At 42.4% G+C, this 21,588-nt stretch overlaps 1 protein-coding gene and 1 non-coding gene across 2 annotated transcripts in view; one reads left to right on the top strand and one right to left on the bottom strand.

The window, feature by feature from the left end:
- Positions 1–21,588, bottom strand: part of CLSTN2 (calsyntenin 2) — a 1,113,326-nt gene that overhangs the window by 313,765 nt on the left and 777,973 nt on the right. The gene's annotated exons all lie outside the window — the stretch shown is intronic.
- LOC119934173 lies at positions 19,231–19,368 on the top strand. Its single transcript, XR_005452872.1, has one exon. It is a non-coding gene; the product is annotated as a small nucleolar RNA SNORA7 (small nucleolar RNA).

Below are 21,588 nucleotides of genomic sequence, written 5' to 3'. Positions count from 1 at the left end.
TTTACCCCAGCGCTTAGAACAGTGCTTGGCACATAGTAAGCGCTTAACAAATACCATCATTATTATTTATTATTATAATGAAGTATGTGAGTTGGAGAGTGGGGGCAAAGAGGGGTCAAGGTGATTGAGTACTTTAAAACTATGGGAAGGAGTTTCTATTTGATGTGGAGGTGTTTACATGCGCAAACACTGGAGGTTCTTGAGGTGTGGGGAAAAACTGACTGAAAGGTTTTGTAGAGGAATGATCTGGGAAGCAGAGTGAAGCATGGAGTGAAGTGTGGAGAGATAGGAGGCAGGGAGATCAGTAAGTAGGCTGATAATAATCAAGATAAGCAGTTTGCCCTATTGGATAGAGCACAGGCCTGGGAGTTAGAAAGACCTGGGTTGTAATCTTGCCTCCACCACTTGTCTGTGTGACCAGACAAGAAAGTCATTTAACTTCTCTGGGCCTCGGGTTCCTTCATCTGTAAAATGGTGATTAATTCTGAGTCCCATGTGGGCTAGGGACTGTGTCCAACCTGATTGTCTTGAATCTGCCCCAATGCTTATTACAGTGCCTGGTATATAGTAAGCAGTTATCAAATAGTTAAAAAAATAAAGTTAAGAAAGTCCTCAGCTATGGATCTTTATTCCCCCTAAAATTGATCTTTTTCTCTTTCCTTATGAAAGCATTATGAATTAGAGGCCTATTTTCAAGGCTTTATAGAATTTCAATTTACATAATTTAAAATAATTTAAACATAATTTATCCCTGGAATGCTAAACTGTTGTTCCCCTAAGTGCCTAAGTCAAAACTATTAATTTATCAGTCAGTTCCCTATTCCTAAGAAAGAAAAACAGTTTTATTTCCCATTTTTTATGGTACTTAAGTGCTTACTGTGTCAGGCACATGTAGCACACAGTCTAAATTGGACAGAGCAGGGTTTAATCCCTATTTTACAGATGAAGGAACTGCATCACAGAAAAGTTAAGTGACTTATCCCAGGTCACACAGCAGGCAATTGGCAGAGTTAGGATTAGGACCCAGGTATTTTGACACTCAGGCTCTTTTGTACTCTCCCAAGGGCTTGGTACAGTTCTCTGCATATAGTAAGAGCTCAATAAATTCAATTTTTAATTGACTGATTTCCACTAGTCCATGCATTTTCAAATGAGCTTTAATGAGCTAACAACCAGAATAATTAATCAAGACATAATTTATAAAAAAATCCTACACCTTAATCTGTCTTTTTGAAAGTAACCCCCTTCTCAACCGCACAGATACACACACACACACACACATCAGTTTTAACAGTACAACCTTCAATAAATTGAAATCAGGATTTTGCTTCAGTGCCTTGCTAATCTTTTAGGATGTAAACATATGTTTTAACTGGACTTAAGAAACACTCCTGAAATCAATGTCTAGAATTTTCAGGTTTCATGACTGGCCTTCAAAGCCTTGTTAAATATTGATTTCAATAGTTTGTAATAGGCTTTGAGTTTAATAGGCTAATATACATCCACATTTTGATTAATCAAGTCAATCTTTGAGCACCACACTGTGCAGAGCACTCTATTAAGCAAATGGAAAAGCACAGTAGAATTAGTGGACATGATCCCTGCTCTCAAAGAATTTACAAACTAGTGGGGAAGACAGATCAATCAATCAATTGCATTTATTGAGCGCTTACTGTGTGCAGAGCACTGTACTAAGTGCTTGGGAAGTACAAGTTGGCAACATATACTGTCCCTACCCAACAGCGGGCTCACAGTCTAAAAGGGGGAGACAGAGAACAAAACCAAACATACTAACAAAATAAAATAAATAGAATAGATAAATTAAAAAATAGAGTAATAAATATGTACAAACATATATACATATATACAGGTGCAGTGGGGAAGGGAAGGAGGTAAGATGGGGGGATGGAGAGGGAGATGAGGGGGAAAGGAAGGAAGGGGCTCAGTTTGGGAAGGCCTCCTGGAGGAGGTGAGCTCTCAGTAGGGCCTTGAAGGGAGGAAGAGAGCTAGCTTGGTGGATGGGCAGAGGGAGGGCATTCCAGGCCCAGGGGATGATGTGGGCCGGGGGTCTACGGCGGGACAGGCGAGAATGAAGCACGGTGAGGAGATTAGTGGCAGAGGAGCGGAGAAGGAGAGAAGGGAGGTGAGGTAGGAGGGCACAAGGTGATGGAGAGCCTTGAAGCCAAGGGTGAGGAGTTTCTGCCTGATGCGCAGATTGATTGGTAGCCACTGGAGACTTTTGAGGAGGGAAGTAACATGCCCAGAGCGTTTCTGGACAAAGACAATCTGGGCAGCAGCATGAAGTATGGACTGAAGTGGGGAGAGACACGAGGATGGGAGATCAGAGAGAAGGCTGATGCAGTAGTCCAGACGGGATAGGATGAGATGCTTAAATAAGTTAGATAGGAGGAATAAGGAGAAGGGTTAGAGGAGAAGTAGCGTGGCTCAGTAGAAAGAGCCCAGAATTTGGAGTCAGAGGTCATGGGTTCAAATCCTGCCTCTGCCGGTTGTCAGCTGTGTGACTTTGGGCAAGTCACCTGGCTTCTCTGTGCCCCAGTTACCTCATCTGTAGAATGGGTACTAAGACTGTGAGCCCCCTGTGGGAAAACCTGATCACCTTGTGACCTCCCCAGTGCTTGGAACAGTGCTTTGCACATAGTAAGCAATTAATAAATGCCATTATTATTATTATTATTTTTATTAGATATGTGCATGTGTTAGTACCTACATAATAGGGTAACAGGTACAATCATGCTATGAGAGCTTGTAAGGATTTAAGGCTTAGGTGGCTCAGAAGTTTTGAACAGGCATTTGGAGTGACATAAGCAGGTAGGTTGAAAAATTAACTAGGGAAGACTTCCTGGTGGAGATGTGATTTTAGGAGCATTTGGAAATTGGGTAAGCTGTGGTATGTCAAATTGGAAGTATGAGGGAGTCCTAGCCAGGAGGGAGGACATGAGAAATAGATCAGCAGTGAGGGTGAATACAATGAGGCAATTTAAGGTAGTTTAAAGGAACAAAAAAATGCAACCTGGGGTGTAGAGGGAAAAGAGTTGAGATAGGTAGTGGGAAAAAATTGATTGGGTGACTTAAATCCTCCCTGCACTTGTGCACATCCCGACGATTACTGCATCAGCCTCCTCTCTGATCTCCCATCCTCCTGTCTCTCCCCACTTCAGTCTATACTTCACGTTACTGCCTGGATCATCTTTGTGCAGAAACACTCTGGGCATGTTACTCCCCTCTTCAAAAACCTCCAGTGGCTGCCAGGCAACCTACGCATCAAGCTAAAACTCCTCACTCTCGGCTTCAAAGCTCTCCATCACCTCGCCTCCTTCTACCTCACCTCCCTTCTCTCCTTCTCCAGCCCAGCCTGTACCCTCTGCTCCTCTGCCACTAACCTCCTCACTGTACCTCATTCTCGCCTGTCCTGCCATCGACCCCTGGCCCACGTCCTCCCCCTGGCCTGGAATGCCCTCCCTCTGCACACCCACCAAGCTAGCTCTCTTCCTCCCTTCAAAGCCCTACTGAGAGCTCACCTCCTCCAGGAGACCTTCCCAGACTGAGCCCCCTTTTTCCTTTACTTTACTTGTACATATGTACTATTCTATTTTGTTAATGATATGTATCTAGCTTTATTTTTATTTATTCTGGTGACTTGACACCTGTCCAAATGTTTTGTTTTCTGTCTCCCCCTTCTAGACTGTGAGCCCGTTGTTGGGTAGGGACTTCATATGTTGCCAACTTGTACTTCCCAAGCACTTTGTAGAGTGCTCTGCACACAGTAAGCGCTCAGTAAATGCTATTGAATGAATGAATGAAAACATAGGATAATTGCTTGGATTAATGTGGTATCACTTTGGAAGGAGAGGAAAGAACAGGTTTTAGCAATGTTGTGAAGGTTGAACCAAGAGGATTTGGTGACATTAAATATGTGGGTTGAATGACTGAGATGAATCAAGGATAATGACAATTTTAGGGGCTTGTGAGACATGGAGTATGATGTTGCCATAAACAGTGATGGGAAAAATCAGCAGGAGGCAGGGTTTTGTGGGAACATCAGGAATTCCATTTTGGTCATGTAGTTTTAGGTGTTTGTGTGACAGCTAAGTAGAGATGTCCTGAAAGCAAGAGGAGATGTGAAACTGCAGAGAAAGACAGATATCAGGGCTGGAGATTAATGTAGATTTGGGAATCATCTACATAGGAATAATAGTTGAAGCAATAGGACTGGATGAGTTCTCCAAGGGAATGGGGGCAAATGGAGAATAAACAAGGACTCAGAACTGAGCCTAGAGGAACCCACAAAGTTAAGGAGTGGGAAGCAGAGGAGGAGCTCATGAAACAGGCTGAGAAATAGCATCCAAAAGATAGGAGGAAAACCAGGAGAAGGCGATGTCAGGAAAGCCAAGGTTGAATAATATTTCCAGAAGGGAGTGACTGACAGCTGAGAGGTCAAGGAGGAATTGGACAGAATAAAGTTCATTGGATTTGGCAAGAAGGAAATAATTGGTGACCTTTGAGAGGGCAGTGGAGTAAAGGGACAGAGGTCAGACTGGAAGGGGTCAAAGACAGAATTGGAGGAGAGGAACTGGAGACAGTGGGTGTAGACAATGTGTTCAAAGAGTATGGAGAAAAATGATAGAAGAGAGATGGGGCAATAACTGGAGGGAGCCATGGGGTCAAGGGAGGGCTTTTTTTTAGGAAAGAGGAGACGTGGGTATGCTTGAAAGCAGTGGGGAAGAAGCTATTGGAGAATGAATAGTTGACAGTAGCAGTCAGGGAGTGAAGTGAAGGGCAAGCATTAAGTTGTTAAGGAATGGGATTGGAGGCACAGGTGGAGGGGGTGGACTTTGAGAGAAGGCAGGAGATCTCCTTAAAAGATACCATTGACAGAATGATCAGAGGAGGCCTCAAAGCCGCAACATCTCCTCAGCAGGCACCTCTCTTTCTCTGGACATGTTGGTACTTTCATAATTGTGTGAGGACTGAGGGTGGTTGGGGTAGGAGTTAGTAAGCAGCATGGCCTAGTGGAAAGAGCCCAAAAGTGGGACTCAGAGGACCTGGGTTTTAATCGCAGTTTTGCCACTTGCCCGCTGGCTGACCTTGGGCAAGTTTACTTAAGATTTCTTTCCTCAAGTTCTTCATCTTTCAAATGGGTATTAAATCCTAATAGCTCTTACTTAGCCTATGTTCAAACTGATTATCTTGTGTCTATCCCAGCACTTAGTACAGTGCTTAATATGTACCAAAATTGTTATTAGAAGGCTGAATAAGATCACAGTGCACCAAACTAACCTATATGAGCAAGTACATGAAGTGAATGAGTACATGAAATAACTGAGGAGCACTCTCTCTGCCTTTTCCTTATTTTTTTTAATTCAAGTGCATAGCATCAGAATGCTTATCTTAAGAAATTTCTGGTGCAGCAGACAAGAACTATGATTTGATAAGTGTCAAGTGCTAAGAAGAACAAAGAGAGATGGTTCACGTGGCTAGAGTGCTTTTGCAATCCACTGCAAATGGGATTTGAAAGGTTTGGCAGGTGGATTGTAACTGGTTGCATTTTCCTTTTGCTTTTATTGTGGTTTCCCAGCTCTTTTTATGCCTCCTTTCTCAATTTGTAGCTAAAGTGAAAGAATTTACATTGCCTTTGAACTACAAGCACAGAAGCCTTCCTGGCATAAAAACAAATAAAGATTCCAACCTGAGGTAGACAGTCAGTGAGACATTTCCGCCTTGGAAAAGATTACCATCTCCCCACAAAGAAAGGGCAACTTCTTCCACTATTCCCAAAATACACCTTTCTGCGAGAGATGCTCATGCTCTGTGGTAGAGCAGCATGTCAGCACAACTGTATGAATATTCTGAGATTAGTTCTGGCCTTTTTATCTCAGAACCTATGGTTTGATCTGACTGCTACCATCCTGCAAAGTCTTAATGAAGCCTGTTCTGCTTTTCCTGTGCAAATGTGAAGCATAAAAACACCTTTAATTTTCTCTTTCAAGATTTGGCATTTGAACACATGAGCACTCCATTATCTTGGCATGCAGGAAAGACTGTATAAATTTCCAGGCAAAGCTGCATTTCCTGAAAAAGACTAGAAAGCTCCCCTTAAAGCTCAAGTCTGTTTTCTAGTAGTTAACATGACTTGATCCACCTCTGCTTCCTTTTAAAGTCCTATTTCTGATAGGAACGCTGATAGGAACTGAAATTTCCCACAAGGCTGCCAGAAAAGGAGTTTATATTAACCTGGTTTCTGCATTCATCTTCTTCCAGATTTGACCCTAAAACCAGACATTAACTCTGCAACCACTCACCTTCCTTGTCAGGTCTTCTCTGGACCTCAAAACTGTAAACTTCCCTGGTCAGAAGACAGAAGAGTCCATGGGGTAGCAACCTCTCTCTGCAAATCATTTTCTCAAAAGGCCTTTTCCCCTAAGGGATCCCAGTCTCTTCACTTTGGGCATTCAGTAGAATCAGTTACCTCAGGATCAGTGGCTCTGCCATTTCCAAGCTGCTGCAGCTATTACGGGAGCACAGGTGTTGCTTTTTAAGCTCACAATTAACAACCTTTTCCTTTGGCCCCAGGTGCCTGCTAGTTAAGGCAATTAGTGCTTCTCTAGGCATAGTTCTCTGGAAAAACTCTGTTCCTACATGTCATGCATAATGTATGTTGCTGTCAACACAATACCCCTGGCTGAAGAGAATGTAGTGTCCACTGGCTTATAAGAACTGGACAGGGAAGATTTTCACCTATACAGAGATTTGGTTTATTAGACATGCTGAAAAAAGAGTAAGAAAGACTTATTTCTTAAGGGCTTGGAAGTAATGAACAAATTGAACTAGATGTTTTACTATAGTCCCTCACCAATTCTTCTGAAAGAATTGTGTTTTCTGAAAAGAGAAAGCATTCTGCTTGTGTGATGGTGATGGACCAACTGGCAAAAGCTGTGAAAGACAGAACTGTATGCACAGGACTTAAAACAAGCTGTTTTCTACTGTAGATTGACATTTGTCCTTCAACTTGCTGGTTCCCAACAATCTGTTTCAGCCGTTTCTAATTACACATCCATTCCCTCCATCCTTGTAAACTTTCAATTTAGCAGAAGTCAAGATTGAGCCTGTTTTGCTAATGCTTCATAAATGCTCTTGGATCACGTAATGTAACCTAGATTCTTTCCCCATCCCCCTCTCTTTGAGAAGGGACTCAGTCAAGACACAGCAACAAAGAGGCAATCCCCCAAATCCATGCAAAATGATATCTGCTACTTTGAGTGTGAAAGAGAGGATGCCGGAAGGAAACTGAGATAGGAAAATATAGAACAAGGCCTTCAAGGGATTATGTTACATGGATCCATTTCTTTGAGAGTATTGAATCTCTATTCCCAGAATCCTCACTACCAACAGAAATGGATTTTTCACACTTTAAATTAGAGTATACGCTTTCCATCCTTGGAAAAGCAAGAGGTTATCATTTAAATGTCACAGACATTTAAATCCTTGGGGGAGGTGGGGAAGGGATGAGGGGAAGATGGAGAGGGAGGGGACAGAAAGGGAAAAGGGAGGGAGGAAAAAGAGTGGTAATTGTAGGTAAAATAGGAAACTAAGAAGCTTATGTTATTTATGACTTACTATGGTTTACTTTCAGCAAAAGCCATGGAAAGGGCTATTCCCAAGTGTAATAAGCAGAATTAAAGATAAGAACTGTCAGTGTTGCCTTGGCTTTTATCTGACCCAGTTAGAACAATATATATTGAGCAATTTTAATACTAATTTTCCCACTTAGAACTGCAGCTTGAAAGTTCTTTCAGCTTAAAGACATTAGATCCATTTTTTTGACCCTCTAAATATCACTAGAGAAGTAGCGTGGCTTAGTGGAAAGAGCACGGTCTTGGGAGTCAGAGGTTGTGGGTTCTAATCCCCAATCTGCCACTTATCAGCTGTGTGACTTTGGGCAAGTTACTTAACTTCTCTGGGCCTCAGTTACCTCATCTGTAAAATGAGGATTAAGACTGTGGGACACCCTGATTACCTTGTATCTACCCCAGTGCTTGGAACATTGGTTGGCACATAATAAGTGCTTAACAAATGCCATTATTATTATTATTCTTACCACTATTTTGTTGGATTTCTATTTTATGAAATCCACCCAAGGGACACCACAAAAATGCAAGATTAAATAATTTCACTTTACAAAGAATGAGAATTTAAACCAGAATAACTAGACTCCAGCGTACTTCACAGAGAACTCTTGGAATGAGCATAGAATCTATTCTGGGAGTTTTGTTGCCACTTGGGACGAGTGCAGGTTTCACTTCAACCCCACAGGACGCTCTATAAGAGGATAGATAAATGTTTAGGAAAAAAACAAAAATAGGAAGTTGGGACGCAAACCTGCAATGCTGAATCCAGTTAAGCAATTCAGTGCTCTCAAACATTAATCCTTACACATGACAGGCAAGGTCCAAGAAGATGATGGGCTGCTTTTTCTTTCTGAGTCTTTTTGTGCTTTGGTGTCTCTTTTATGCTGCTGTCTCATTCAGACTAGCTTTCTGACTTGCCGTTTCTGTGTATCTTGTGCCTCTGTCTACTTTGCCCTCGTACTTTCTACTTTTGTGTTTAGGTGACTGCCTCCTTTGTCAGTCAATCACACATAGCATTTATTGAGTGCTTACTCTGTGCAGAATACCATACTAAGCCTCCGGGACACTAGAAATCTAGGGATCTAGACAAAATCCCTCCCTTACGGAGCTTACTATCCAACAGGGAAGCAGACACAAAGTATTTCAGGATGGGTCTGTGAGCTGGGCTCACCACTAATACAACTGAACCAACAATCAGCTCACTATGAGTAGAGAACTGTACTAAGCCCTTGAGAGAATACAATAGAGCAGCTAGATATGATTCTTGCCCTCAGCGAGCTTACTAACTTGCCGAGGAGAGAGATGTTGAAATTGGTTGCAGAGAGGATAAAGATGGGAGTATAAAGATAAGTATAAAATTGTTCCGGTTGAGAGGTGGCGAGTATACAAGTACTTAGTTAACGTGAAAGTGCCGAAGTGATCTCACTCACCTTGTCTCTGTGCCTGCCCTTTCTTCTCACTTCCCTGTGTTTCTGGTTTGTGTCTTGTACATATGCCTGACCATTTATTTGTTTGAGCCTATTTCTGCCTCACTTCACCTATATAACTCTCTGGCAAATTAGTTGTAAATTATGTACATATCTATAAATGATTTATTTATTCATTCATTCATTCAATTGTATTTATTGAGTGCTTACTGTGTGCAGAGCACTGTACTAAGCACTTGGGAAGTACAAGTCGGCAACATATAGAAACGGTCCTTACCCAACAATGGGCTCACAGTCTAGAAGGGGGAGTCAGACAACAAAACAAAACATGTTTTATATGATTTATATGAATGTCTGTCTCCCGCGCTGTAAGCTCACTGTGGGCACAAAACATATCTCCCAATTCTGTTATAGTGTATTCTCCTAAAGGCTTAGTACAGTACTCTGCACACAGTGAGTGCTCAATAAATACAAAAAGAGTGATTGCTTCATTGGTGCCAGGATTTGCAGCTCTTCACTCTCGCTATCTTACAGTGTTGAGCTGTGGTCCTGGACTTGCACATGGCGATGGGCTTGTATATGCTCTGGATCAAATTTTCAAATGTCATCATCATTGTCGATGACACTGAGGATCTTTTTGCCCCTCCTTCAGTTTACATTGTCCACTTCCTTGGGACAGGGACCATACGCACCATGGCCCTCTGACACCTCAAACTACATGTCTGAAACAGAACTCCTTCACATCCCATTCAAATCCTGACCCGGAACCTGCTTTTTTATTTGTTTCTGTGTTTTTCTTCTACTAGCGAAGCAGCGTGGCTCAGTGGAGAGAGCACGGGCTTTGGAGTCAGAGGTCATGGGTTCGTATCCTGGATCCGCCACATGTCTGCTGCTTGACCTTGGGCAAGTCACCTTAACTTCTCTGAGCCTCAGTTAACTCATCTGTAAAATGGGGATTAAGACTGTGAGCCCCACGTGGGACACCCTGATCACCTTGTATCCCCCAGCGCTTAGAACAGTGCTTTGCACATAGTAAGCACTTAACAAATGCTATTATTATTATTATTATAAATATTTATGCTCAGAGGACCTCAGGTAATTATAAGAGAAAAGGATGTTCAACTATTCTCTAATTTCCTTGAAGCTACAACAAGTGAGAATAGACTTAAAATAGAGCGTTAGAGAAAAAAGGTAGATTTCCTCAGAATAAGAGGTGTTATGTATTAGATTTGATTAGTACAGTGCTCGCACACTATAAGCACTCAGTAAATAAGACTGATTAACAGATTGATTCAGTTACAAGGAAGGAAGACACCTATCTTAGGTAGTCATCCTAAGAAATTGTTTAGATAATAATAGTAACAATTGTGGTATTTGTTAAGTGCTTACTATGTACCAGTCACTGTACTAGGAACTGTGGTGAATACAAGCAAATTGGGTTGAACACAGTCCCTGTCTCACGTGAGGCTCACAGTCCCAATCCCAATTTTTCAGATGAGGGCCATGAGGCACAGAGAAGTGAAGTGAATTGCCCAAGGTCACACAGCAGACGAGTGGCTGAGCTGGGTTAGGACCCATGACCTTCTGAATCCCTGAATCATGCTATATCCACTATGCCATACTGCTTCTTGCCATAAAGAGAGCAGCGTGCCTCAGTGGAAAGAGCCTGGGCTTTGGAGTCACAGGTTATGGGTTCAAATCCCAGCCCTGCCAACTGTCAGCTGTGTGACTTTGGGCAAGTCACTTAACTTCTCTGTGCCTCAGTTACCTCATCTGTAAAACGGGGATTAAAACTGTGACCCCCCCCCCAGGGACAACCTGATTACCTTGTAACCTCCCCAGATCTTAGAACAGTGCTTTGCACATAGTATGCGCTTAACAAATACCATCATTATTATTATTATTATTATTATTATTATTATTATTATGGTATTATTAAGTGCTTAATGTGTATCAGGCACATTAGTAAGCACTGGGGTAGATACAAGCAAATCAGGTTGGACAAAGTCCCCGTCCCATGTGGCATTCACAGTCTCAATCCCCATTCTACAAATGAGATAACTGAGGCACAGAAAAGTGAGTGATTCACCCAAGGTCACACAGCAGACAAGCAACAGTCAGGATTAGAACCCATGACCTTTTGACTTCCAGGCACATGCTCTACCCACTCAATGTGGGCAGGGAACATGACTACCAATGTATACTTGCCAAGTGCTTAATACAGTGCTCTACACCCAATAAAACCTTGATAAATATGATTGATTGATTGATTTTGGCTGACTCCTAGGCAGAGGGATGACCCAAATAACACTTGAAGGTTGTTTTTAGCTGTAAATCTGCAAATTTTCTCAACTTCAATCCATCAAAGTCATGTACAGAGCATTCACTGTTTGCACAGGAGAGTGCTCAGGGCATGGGTGAATACAAAAGAGTTAATAGACATAATCCCTACACTCAAAGAGTTTACAGTGTAGTCAGGGAGGCAGACATTACAATAAAATTAGAGTTAGGGTAGGCAACTGACTAAAATTTAAAATAATTCTTTCATTCATTGTATTAGCAGTGGTTAGGTTTTTTTTTACTATTATTATTTGTTTCAAAAATGATGTATGAATTGCAATAAGAATACATAAGATAATGTTGAATTATAAAATAAGCTGGACCATAGCAAGAAAGATCCAAAATTACCTCTGATAACACAGCACATGATTGCTAGGCTAGAGATCTGTCTGGAGCAATCATCATCATCACAGTCATCTGCATTTCTTGAACACTTACTCTTTGTTCTAAGTGTTTAAAGGCTGGGATCAGGACTACCAATGCCACTGTATTGTAATAATAATTATAATTATGATAATTAATCATTAATAATTGAGTAATGGATAAATAGTATAATAATGATAATAGTAATAATAATTATTATCATTATTATATCATTTATTGATCATTTATTATGTTCCAGGCACTGTTCTAAGTGATGGGGTAGATACAAGATAACTGAGTTGGACAAAGTCCCTGTTCCCTCATAGGGCTCACAGTCTTCATCCCCATTTTACAGATGAGGGAACTGAGGCCCAGATAAGTTAAATGCTTTGCCTAAGATCACAAAGCAGACAAGTGGCGGAGCCAGGATTAGAACCCATGACCTTCTGCCTCCTATACCTGTGCTCTATCCTCTAGGCACTTACTTCCTTAAGTGCTTAGTAAAAGGCTCTACAAATAGTAAGCATTCAGTAGATACTGATGATTAATTAATTGATTGTGAAAGCAAAATAGAGCAAGTAGAGAGGCTCCCGCCTTCAAGGTATCCAGACAACCACCCTGTAATTCACAAATCTTGGGCTGAGGAGCAATCCCTGCCCAAGGGGCAACCCTAAAAGGCATATACAGATTGAAAGCTATTTTTCTGAAGTGAGATTGGAAATTATTTAGCTTTTAATTTCTGAAACTCAGAAATGGGTATTATCCATTAGAAGTCAAGAGGGACAAACCCAGACATAGGATCCTAGTGTCTAGGTCTGGGGTAAAAAAGGTTATTGTTATTATTATTATTAATAATAATAATAATAATAATAGTATTCGTTAAGCACTTACGATGTGTCAAGCACTGTTCTAAGCCCTGGGGTAGATATGAGCTAATCAGTTCACCCCCTCTAGACCCTAAGCTCATTGTGGGCAGGGTATGTGTCTGCTTATTGTTGTACTGTACTCTCCCAAGTGTTTAGTACAGTACTCTGCAAACAGTAAGTACTCAATAAATATAATTAAGTGAATAACCAAGTTGGACATAGTCCATGTCCCACATGGGGCTCACAATCTTGATTCCTAGTTTACAGATGAGGTAACTGAGGCACATAGGAGTTAAGTGACTTGCCCATGGTTATACAGCAGACAAATTGCATAGTGGGATTAGAACCTTCTAGACTGTAAGCCTGGTGTAGGGAGCTCTGTGTGCCCTGCACACAGTAAACGCTCAATAGATATGAATGAATGAATGAATTAATTAATTAATGAACCCAGGTTCTTCTGACTCCCGGGTCAGAAGAACATTACATTAGGCCATGAAAAAATTTCCAGGTCACAATTTCAGAAACAATGACTCCCCTATATTGGTATTCTCCCTTTTTTCATCTCCTTAAAAGGTGGTGTGTGCCGGAGTTGGCGGGGAGGGGTGGGAGGAAGAGGACTGATCGAAGACCAAAGGAGAGTCAATGCTAACTTTGCACTCTATATTTCATAAAAACATTTTGTGCTGACTGTGACTGATGTTTTGTCCAGCCTGATGAATCGTTTTCCATTCTCTAACTTATGACTTCATAAATACTTCAAAGGTCTACTCAGTCTCTGCAATACCTTCCTTTCTACTCAAATCCTTACTCTCAGAAAGTCCTTGCCGCTTCACAGGCATGAGGGGAGAAACAAAACAAAACAAAACAAAACACAGATTGTAAAATCGATCTTGACCCTTGGTGATACAGGAAGCAAAGTGAGTGTTTCAGAAATCCTGGTCAGTAACAACTGATACTTTTGCCTTTTGACAACACAGAGAGGGTGATATTTCTGTGTGTCCATGTGACCTACTCAGGTGTGTCATAACAACACTGGAGAGCCACCATTTCCTTGTTGTATGCTTCAGACCTAGGAGAACAAAGAGAAGATTCTCCTTCCTACTTAGATTGTGAGCCCTCTGTGGGACAGGGGCTTTTCCCAACCTGATTAACTGGTATTTGCCAGGTGCTTAGAACAGTGCTTAAAGCATAGTAAGTACTTAACTAATATAATAATAATAATAATAATGATAGCATTTATTAAGCACTTACTATGTGCAAAGCACTTTTCCAAGTGCTGGGGAGGTTACAAGCTGATCAGGTTGTCCCATGTGGGGCTCACAGTCTTAATCCCCATTTTACAGATGAGGGAACTGAGGCACAGAGAAGTGAAGTGACTTGCCCAAAGTCACATAGCTGACATGTGGCGGAGCCGGGATTTGAACCCATGACCTCTGACTCCAAAGCCCGGGCTCTTTCCACTGAGCCATGCTGCTTCTATAATGATAATAATAGTAAGCAAATAGTTACTGATTCCTGACAAAATGCACCAAACGTTCCTGCAAGTGTCCCACCAAACACAGAGCCTTTTTTCTAACACAGAGTGGAATAAAAACCTCCCTTTATGCTTTTGTGTTGCTGATGGCTTACGGCCTTGTTCAAACCAAATTCACTTTTGCCTTTTCTCTGGAGAATAGGTCAACCTGGGAGAAAAATCAATGCATACACCTATAATTCCACTTATGTGCTTTTGGGAAATGGCTATTCTTGGGTGAGTTATGGAAAAACCCCAGCAGTGTAGCAGTAGGCTTTTAGAACTGCTCAGTTTCAAGTGCTCCTACTGATAATCAGCCATCAAGCATGTACTGGGCTTCTGCTGGATGCTTCGCACTATATTAAGAAGCAGCATGGCCTAGGGGATACAGCACAGGCCTAGGAGTCATGAGTTCTAATCCTGCCTCCGCCACTTGTCTGCTGTGTGGAGTTAGGCAAGTCACTTCACTTCTCGGTGTCTCAGTTACCTCGCATTTAAAATGGAGATTAAGCTGGAAGCCACATGTGGGACAGGGACTGTGTATAAACTGGTTTCCTGGCACAGAGTAAGCACTAAACAAAAACTGCAATGGAAAATATTGCAGAGATGGGAGAAATGAGTGAAACTATAACACTTACGGAGTACTGGGAGAATTGGGGGGAGTGAGAGGCAAATTAGAAGGGATTTACAATTCAGTGTTTGTAAGGAAAACGTCAATATTTGTGTGTGTGTTGCATTCTTAAAACGAAGAACTCCACAGGAGGAAGTTAGAGTTCATTTCTCTTTAGATCAGAAAAAAATGTCCCTAGACTATTCCACTGAGTTCAGGGCACCTCAATATGAGAAACTTGTCAACAAATTAGGGAGAATTCAGGGAATTGTGTTGCTGACCTTACTGTCTCCTGTCTCGCCCCACTCCAGTACATATTTCATTCTACTGCATATATCATTTTGCCAAATAAAACATTCAGCCTTGTCTCCCCACTCCTCAAGAACCTCCAGTGTTTACCCATCCAGCTCTGCAACAAACAGAAACTCCTTTCTGTTGGCTTTAAAACACTTAATTAGCTCTCCCCATACTACCTTTCCTCACCAATCTCCTACTAAAACCCGGCTTTCACACTTTGCACTTCTAATGCCAACCTACTCAATGTACCTCACTCTCGTCTCTCTCACCCTTTACTCCATATTTCCTCTGGCCTGGGAATACACGTATTTCCTCTGGCCTGGAATACCTTCTCCTTTCATATCCACAGACAACCATTTCCGTCACCTTTGAAGCCCTCCTACAATCACATCTTCTCCAAGAGGTGTTCCCGAAAATCTCATTTTCCCTACTCACCCTCCCTTCTGTGTCACCTATGCACTTTGAGCTATACCCTCTAAGTAGTTGATAGTCACTACACCTTGTAAATAGCCTTTTACCCTGCCATCTCCCTTATCTGTAATTTATTTTAATTCCCACCTCTTCTTTTAGACTGTAAGCGCCTTGTGGGCAGGGATTGTGTCTACCAACTCTATTGTATTTATCTCGGCAAAGCACTTAGTACAGTGGTCTGCACACTCAAAAAGTACCATTGGATCAATGGAGAAAAAGGGGGGAGGGAGGCAGAAAAAGAGAGGGAGGGTGGTATAGAGATTTCTTGTCAAATACAGTAACTGGTTACTATCCTTTGGAAGAAAGCAAGACTCAGTGTTAATTACCTTAAGCATTTTAAGAACCACAGAAGGGTTCCTAAAAACTCATGAAGCTTAAGTGGACAAGCAGCGTGGTTTAGTGGAAATAGCATGAGCTTGGGAGTCAGAGGTGGTGGGTTCTAATCCCGGCTCTGCCACTTTTCAGCTGTGTGACTTTGGTCAGGTCACTTAACTTCTCTGTGCCTCAGTTACCTCATCTGTAAAATGGATGAAGACTGTGAGCCCCATGTGGGACAACCTGATTACCCTGTATCTACCCCAGAGCTTAGAACAGTGCTTGGCACATAGTAAGTGCTTAACAAATACCACCATCATCATCATCAATACACTTGTGTTGCCTAGAATCTTGCAGAAAGGGAATGGTCAGATGTGAAAGAGCCAAGATGATCTGCAGAGTTGATGTATGATCCCTTCAGACTTTATGCTCTACTTTTTACAGTCCCATATGGGGTTTTATTTTGTTTCTAAACAAGGCCTTATATTTGAAAGCTTCATTTTAAACTCACTTTTTTGAACTCCTTTAAAACTCATTTATGTCTCTAAACTTATATGTAATGTGTTTGTAGTTTTATAAATAGTATCCAGAAAACACTGATATTTTCCACTGGCAAATACATGTAGAGAACTAGAGCTTTGTTTCCAAAGATTACTAGGTCTGTACCAATATTTAGGACAAATAGTGTCCAAAGCAAGGGTTTTTTTAATAACTATCAATTAATGACTTTTGGAGTTCAAATGCTTTATTTCAGTTACTATAACATAACTGTCTAATTTGGAGTACCTCAACAACTCTCCTCTATTGTAATTAATCAAATCAATCAATCAATCTAATTTATTGAGTGCTTACCATGTGCAGAGCTTGGTACTTGGGAGAGTACAATTTAACAGAGTTGGTAGACGGGTTTCCTACCCACAAGGATCTTACAGTCTAGAGGAGTGTAATTCTCCGTGGTATTTCTGCAGGTCAGATTTTGGTTTAGTGCCATATAATCAAGGTGATTTGTCTGGGTTTTGGGTACACCCTATGCCCAGATATGCAGTGAATTTACCACATTCAGAGGTAAGCTTGATCCTCCTCCACCACAGCTGAATAAACAGCTTTCCCTCCCTGGCATGAAGAGCCCCATCTCCCTGTGTGCTCTGAGTGTGCCAGGCCTCGGGATTGAAAGCAGTGTATGTAGACACTTCGCGGATCCTCTCCAACGTGCCCAGCAAAACAACCAGTAACTGCCGCCTTGCTTTCCTGCTTGTTCTCAGGCCACCTCCATCACAGTCAAGTGAAAAAACAGGGAACACTACTGTCTTCCCTTCCTGTCATGGCAGGGGGCCAACTCCCGACCTGATCTTTGTGCATATTCATTCCCACGGGTTCATAAAATCTGCCTTCTGAGGCCTCTCAGGCTCCCCCAACACCAGACAATCAGCTACGCTACCTCCCCAGAAACTGTCACTGGATCTCCTCAGCACCAGAGATGACTCCATCCTATCCTTCCTCCTAACACATTGGTAGGAAAGAGAAAGTGCCCACAACATGAGGCCTCCAGAAAACCTGACACTTGTCTACATGTTCTGTTTTGTTGTCTGTCTCCCCCTTCTAGACTGTGAGCCCGTTGTTGGGTAGGGACCGTCTCTATATGTTGCCGACTTGGACTTACCAAGCGCTTAGTACAGTGCTCTGCACACCGTAAGTGCTCAATAAATACGACTGAATGAATGAATGAATGAACCTCAGGAAGGCTAAGCTTGTCTGAATCTTCCTTGTAAAGCTCTTTCACAGCCTCCTTCTTTTATTTGTTCATATTTACGGTATTTGTTAAACACTTACTATGTGCCAGGCACTGTACTAATCACTGGGGTAAATGTAAGCTAATCAGGTTGGAAACAGTCCCTGTCCCACGTGGGACTCACAGTCTTCACCCCCATTTTACAGATGAGGTAACTGAGGCACAGAGAAGTTAAGTGACTTGCCCAAAGTCGCACAGCAGATAAGTGGCACAGCAGAGATTAGAACCCATGACCTTCTGATTCCCAGGCCCATGCTCTAGCCATTATGCTAGGCTGCTTCTTCCTCCTTCTCCTCCCCCTCCTAAATGTGGGAGTCTCTCAAGGATCAGTATTGGGTCGCCTTCTATTCTGCATCGACCCCAACCCCCTGGAGCACTGATTTCCTCCCATGGCTTCTGCTATCCTCTGTTCATGGATGATTCCCAAATCTACACCTCCAGCCCGAACCTCTCTCTTTCTGCAGTCTCACATTTCCTCCTGTCTTTAGGCCATCTCCACTTGAATGTTCCACAGACACCTCAAACCTAACATGCCCAAACCAGAACTCCTCATTTTCCCACCCAAACTCTGTCCTCCCACTATCTGTCCCATCACTGTAGACTTTACTATCCTCCTTAAGTCACAAACCTGGAACCTTGGACTTATCCAAAACTCATCTCTCTCCTTCAACCTATATATAATAATAATGATGGTATTTGTTAAGCACTTACTATGTGCGAGACACTGCTCTAAGTGCTGCGGGGGGATATAAGGTCATCAGGTTGTCCCGCTTGGGGCTCACAGTCTTCATCCCCATTTTAAGGATGAGGGAATTGAGGCCCAGAGAATAATAATAATAATAATGATGGCATTTGTTAAGAGCTTACTATGTGCAGAGCACTGTTCTAAGCACTGGGAAGGGGGGATACAAGGTGATCAAGTTGTCCCACGTAGGGTTCACAGTCTTCATCCCCATTTTACAGATGAGGGAACTGAGGCCCAGAGAAGTTAAGTGACTTGCCCAAACTCACACAGCTGACAAGTGTTGGAGTTGGGATTAGAACCCATGACCTCTGACTCCCAAGCCCGGGCTCTTGCCACTGAGCCATATATATCTGATCTGACATCAAATCCTGTTGGTTCTACCTTCACAATATTGCTAAAATCCACCCTTTCCTCTCCATCTTAACTGCTACTCTGCTGAGCCAAGCACTTATCCTATCCTACCTTAATTACTATATTACCCTCCTCACTCACCTCCCTGTCTCCTGTCTCTCCCCACTCCATTATAATAATAAATAATAATGGCATTTGTTAAGCACTTACTATGTGCAAAGCACTGTTCTAAGCGCTGGGGGGGATACAAGGTAATTAGATTGTCCCACATGGGGCTCACAGTCTTAATCCCCATTTTACAGATGAGGTAACTAAGGCACAGAGAAGAGAAGTGACTTGCCCAAAGTCACACAGCTGACAAGTGGCGGAGCCTAGAACCCATAACCTCTGACTCCCAAGCCCGGGCTCTTTCCACTGAGCCACACTGTTTCTCAATTCCATACTTCACTCTGCTGCCTGGATCATGTTTCCAGAAAAACATTCAGTCCACATCTTCCTCCCTCTCAGGGTTACACCCGGAGAGTTTCAAGAACTCTACCAGTCTTGACTACGGGAGGGAGAATCAAGCAGAAGCATACCCATTTCATTCCTAACTTGAGCAGTGGCTAGCGGGTGGAAGGCAATCTGCTACAAGTCAAATCTTACCAGTGTTGGGAAGCAGCAGCATGGGAGAGAGTCGAGGGTGGAGACTCAACTTTACTGTATGGAAGGTGGCAGCGGTAAACCACTTCCATATTTTTACAAAGAAAATTCTATGGATAAACTACCAGAAAGATCGCAGATGGAGGTGGGGTGTTCTGGGAGAGAGGTATCCACGGCATCGCTGAGTCGGAGATGACTCAATGGCATTCATTCATTCAATCATATTTATTGAGTGCTTACTGTGTGCAGAGCACTGTACTAAGCACTTGGGAAGTATGTCGGCAACACACAGAGATGGTCCCTCCCCAACAATGGGCTCACAGTCTAGAAGGGGGAGACACACAACAAAACAAAACATGCAGACAGGTGTCAAAATCGTCAGAACAAACAGAATTAAAGGTATAGGCACATCATTAACAAAATAAATAATAAATATGTACAATAGAGTAATAAATCTGTACAAATATACAGGTACTGTGGGGAGGGGAAGGAGGTAGGGTTGGGGGGATGGGGAAGAGGAAAGGAAAAAGGGGGCTCAGTCTGGGAAGGCCTCCTGGAGGAGGTGAGCTCTCAGTAGGGCTTTGAAGGGAGGAAGAAATCTAGCTTGGTGGATTGGTGGAGGGAGGGCATTCCAGGCCAAGGGAAGGCATAAGACAAGACCACATCTTCCCACTCCTCAAGCACCTCCAGTAGTTTCCCATCTACCCTGCATCAAACTGAAAGTCCTTACCATCAGTTTTAAAGCACTAAATCAGGTCTCCCCCTTTGCTGATTTACTACTACAACCCAGTCATCACACTTTGCCCCTCTAACGCGAATTTGCTCACTTGATCTCGTCTATCTCATTGACCCAATTAACCACACCCTCCTTCTGACCTAGAAATCCCTTCTCACCCCCATTAATATAATTATTATTAATCACATTTATTGGGCACTTACTGTGTGCAAAGCACAGTGCTAAGCATTTAGGAGAGTACAATAGCATCAAACACATTCCCTGCCCAAAATGAGCCGTTCACATACGACAGACCACCTTCTAAACCTTATTAAATCCATATCTCTTCCAAGAGGTGGTCCTTGATTAAACTCTCTTTTATCCTGCTTCCTCTCCCTTCGGCATCACCTATACACTTGGATCTGTATGCTTTAAAGTACTTGATATTCACCCCATTCTCAGCCTCACAGCACTTAGGTACATCTTCATAATTTATTTATTTAATGTATGTCTTCCCCTCTAGACTTTAAACTCCTTGTAGGCATGGAATGTGTCTACCATCTCTGTTGTAGGGTATCCTCCCAAATGGTTAGTACTGCCCACAGTAAGTTCTCAGTAAATATCATTGATTGACTAATTGAAGGCTGGATGTTGCATCTCTGGGTGTGTGTTCCTTGTGAGCCATATGGATTCTGAAATTCTGCTCCTCTTGCCACAGTGACCTATTGATTTTGGCCTGTGTATTTGTCCTTGTCTTTCACGTTACTTCAATTTTTATTGTTTCAACACTCCTGATGTGTCTGTCACCAGCTCCCTTCACTCCCACTCATTTTACTAGCTTATGAGCACCTTGCTGACCCAGGATCACATCTAATTCCTATGAGACATGTTGCGGCTTAGTGAGAAGCAGCATGGCTTAGTAGATAGAGCATGGGTTTGGAAGGCAAAAGGGCATGAGTTCTAATTCTAGCTCCACCATGTCTGCTATGTGACCTTAGACAAGCCACTTACCTTCTCTGTACCTCAGTTACTATAATATAATAGTAATATAATGATGGTATTTATCAAGCGCTTACTATGTGCCAAGCACTGTTCTAAGCACTGGGGTAGATACAAGGTTATTAGGTTGTCCCACATGGGGCTCACCGTCTTAGTCCCCATTTTACAGATGAGGGAACTGAGGCACAAAGAAGTTAAGTGATTTGCCCAAAGCCACACAGCTGACAAGTGGCAGATCAGGATTTGAACCCATGACCTCTGACTCCCAAGCCTGGGCTCTTTCCACTAAGCCATGCTGCTTCTCTAAAATGGAGGTTAAGAGTGTGAGCCTCATGTGGGATAGAGACTGTGTTCAACCTGATTAACTTTTATCTTCCCCAGGGCTTAGAACAGTGTTTGGCACATAGTAAGTGCTTACCAAGTAATAATAATAATAATAATAATGGCATTTATTAAGCTCTTACTATGTGCAAAGCACTGTTCTAAGTGCTGGGGGGAT

Source organism: Tachyglossus aculeatus, chromosome 1 (assembly GCF_015852505.1).
Source record: "Tachyglossus aculeatus isolate mTacAcu1 chromosome 1, mTacAcu1.pri, whole genome shotgun sequence".
Classification (NCBI taxonomy): Eukaryota; Metazoa; Chordata; class Mammalia; order Monotremata; family Tachyglossidae; genus Tachyglossus; species Tachyglossus aculeatus.
The sequence above is the reverse complement of the archived record's forward strand: the minus strand, read 5'-3'. Positions and strand labels throughout refer to the sequence as shown.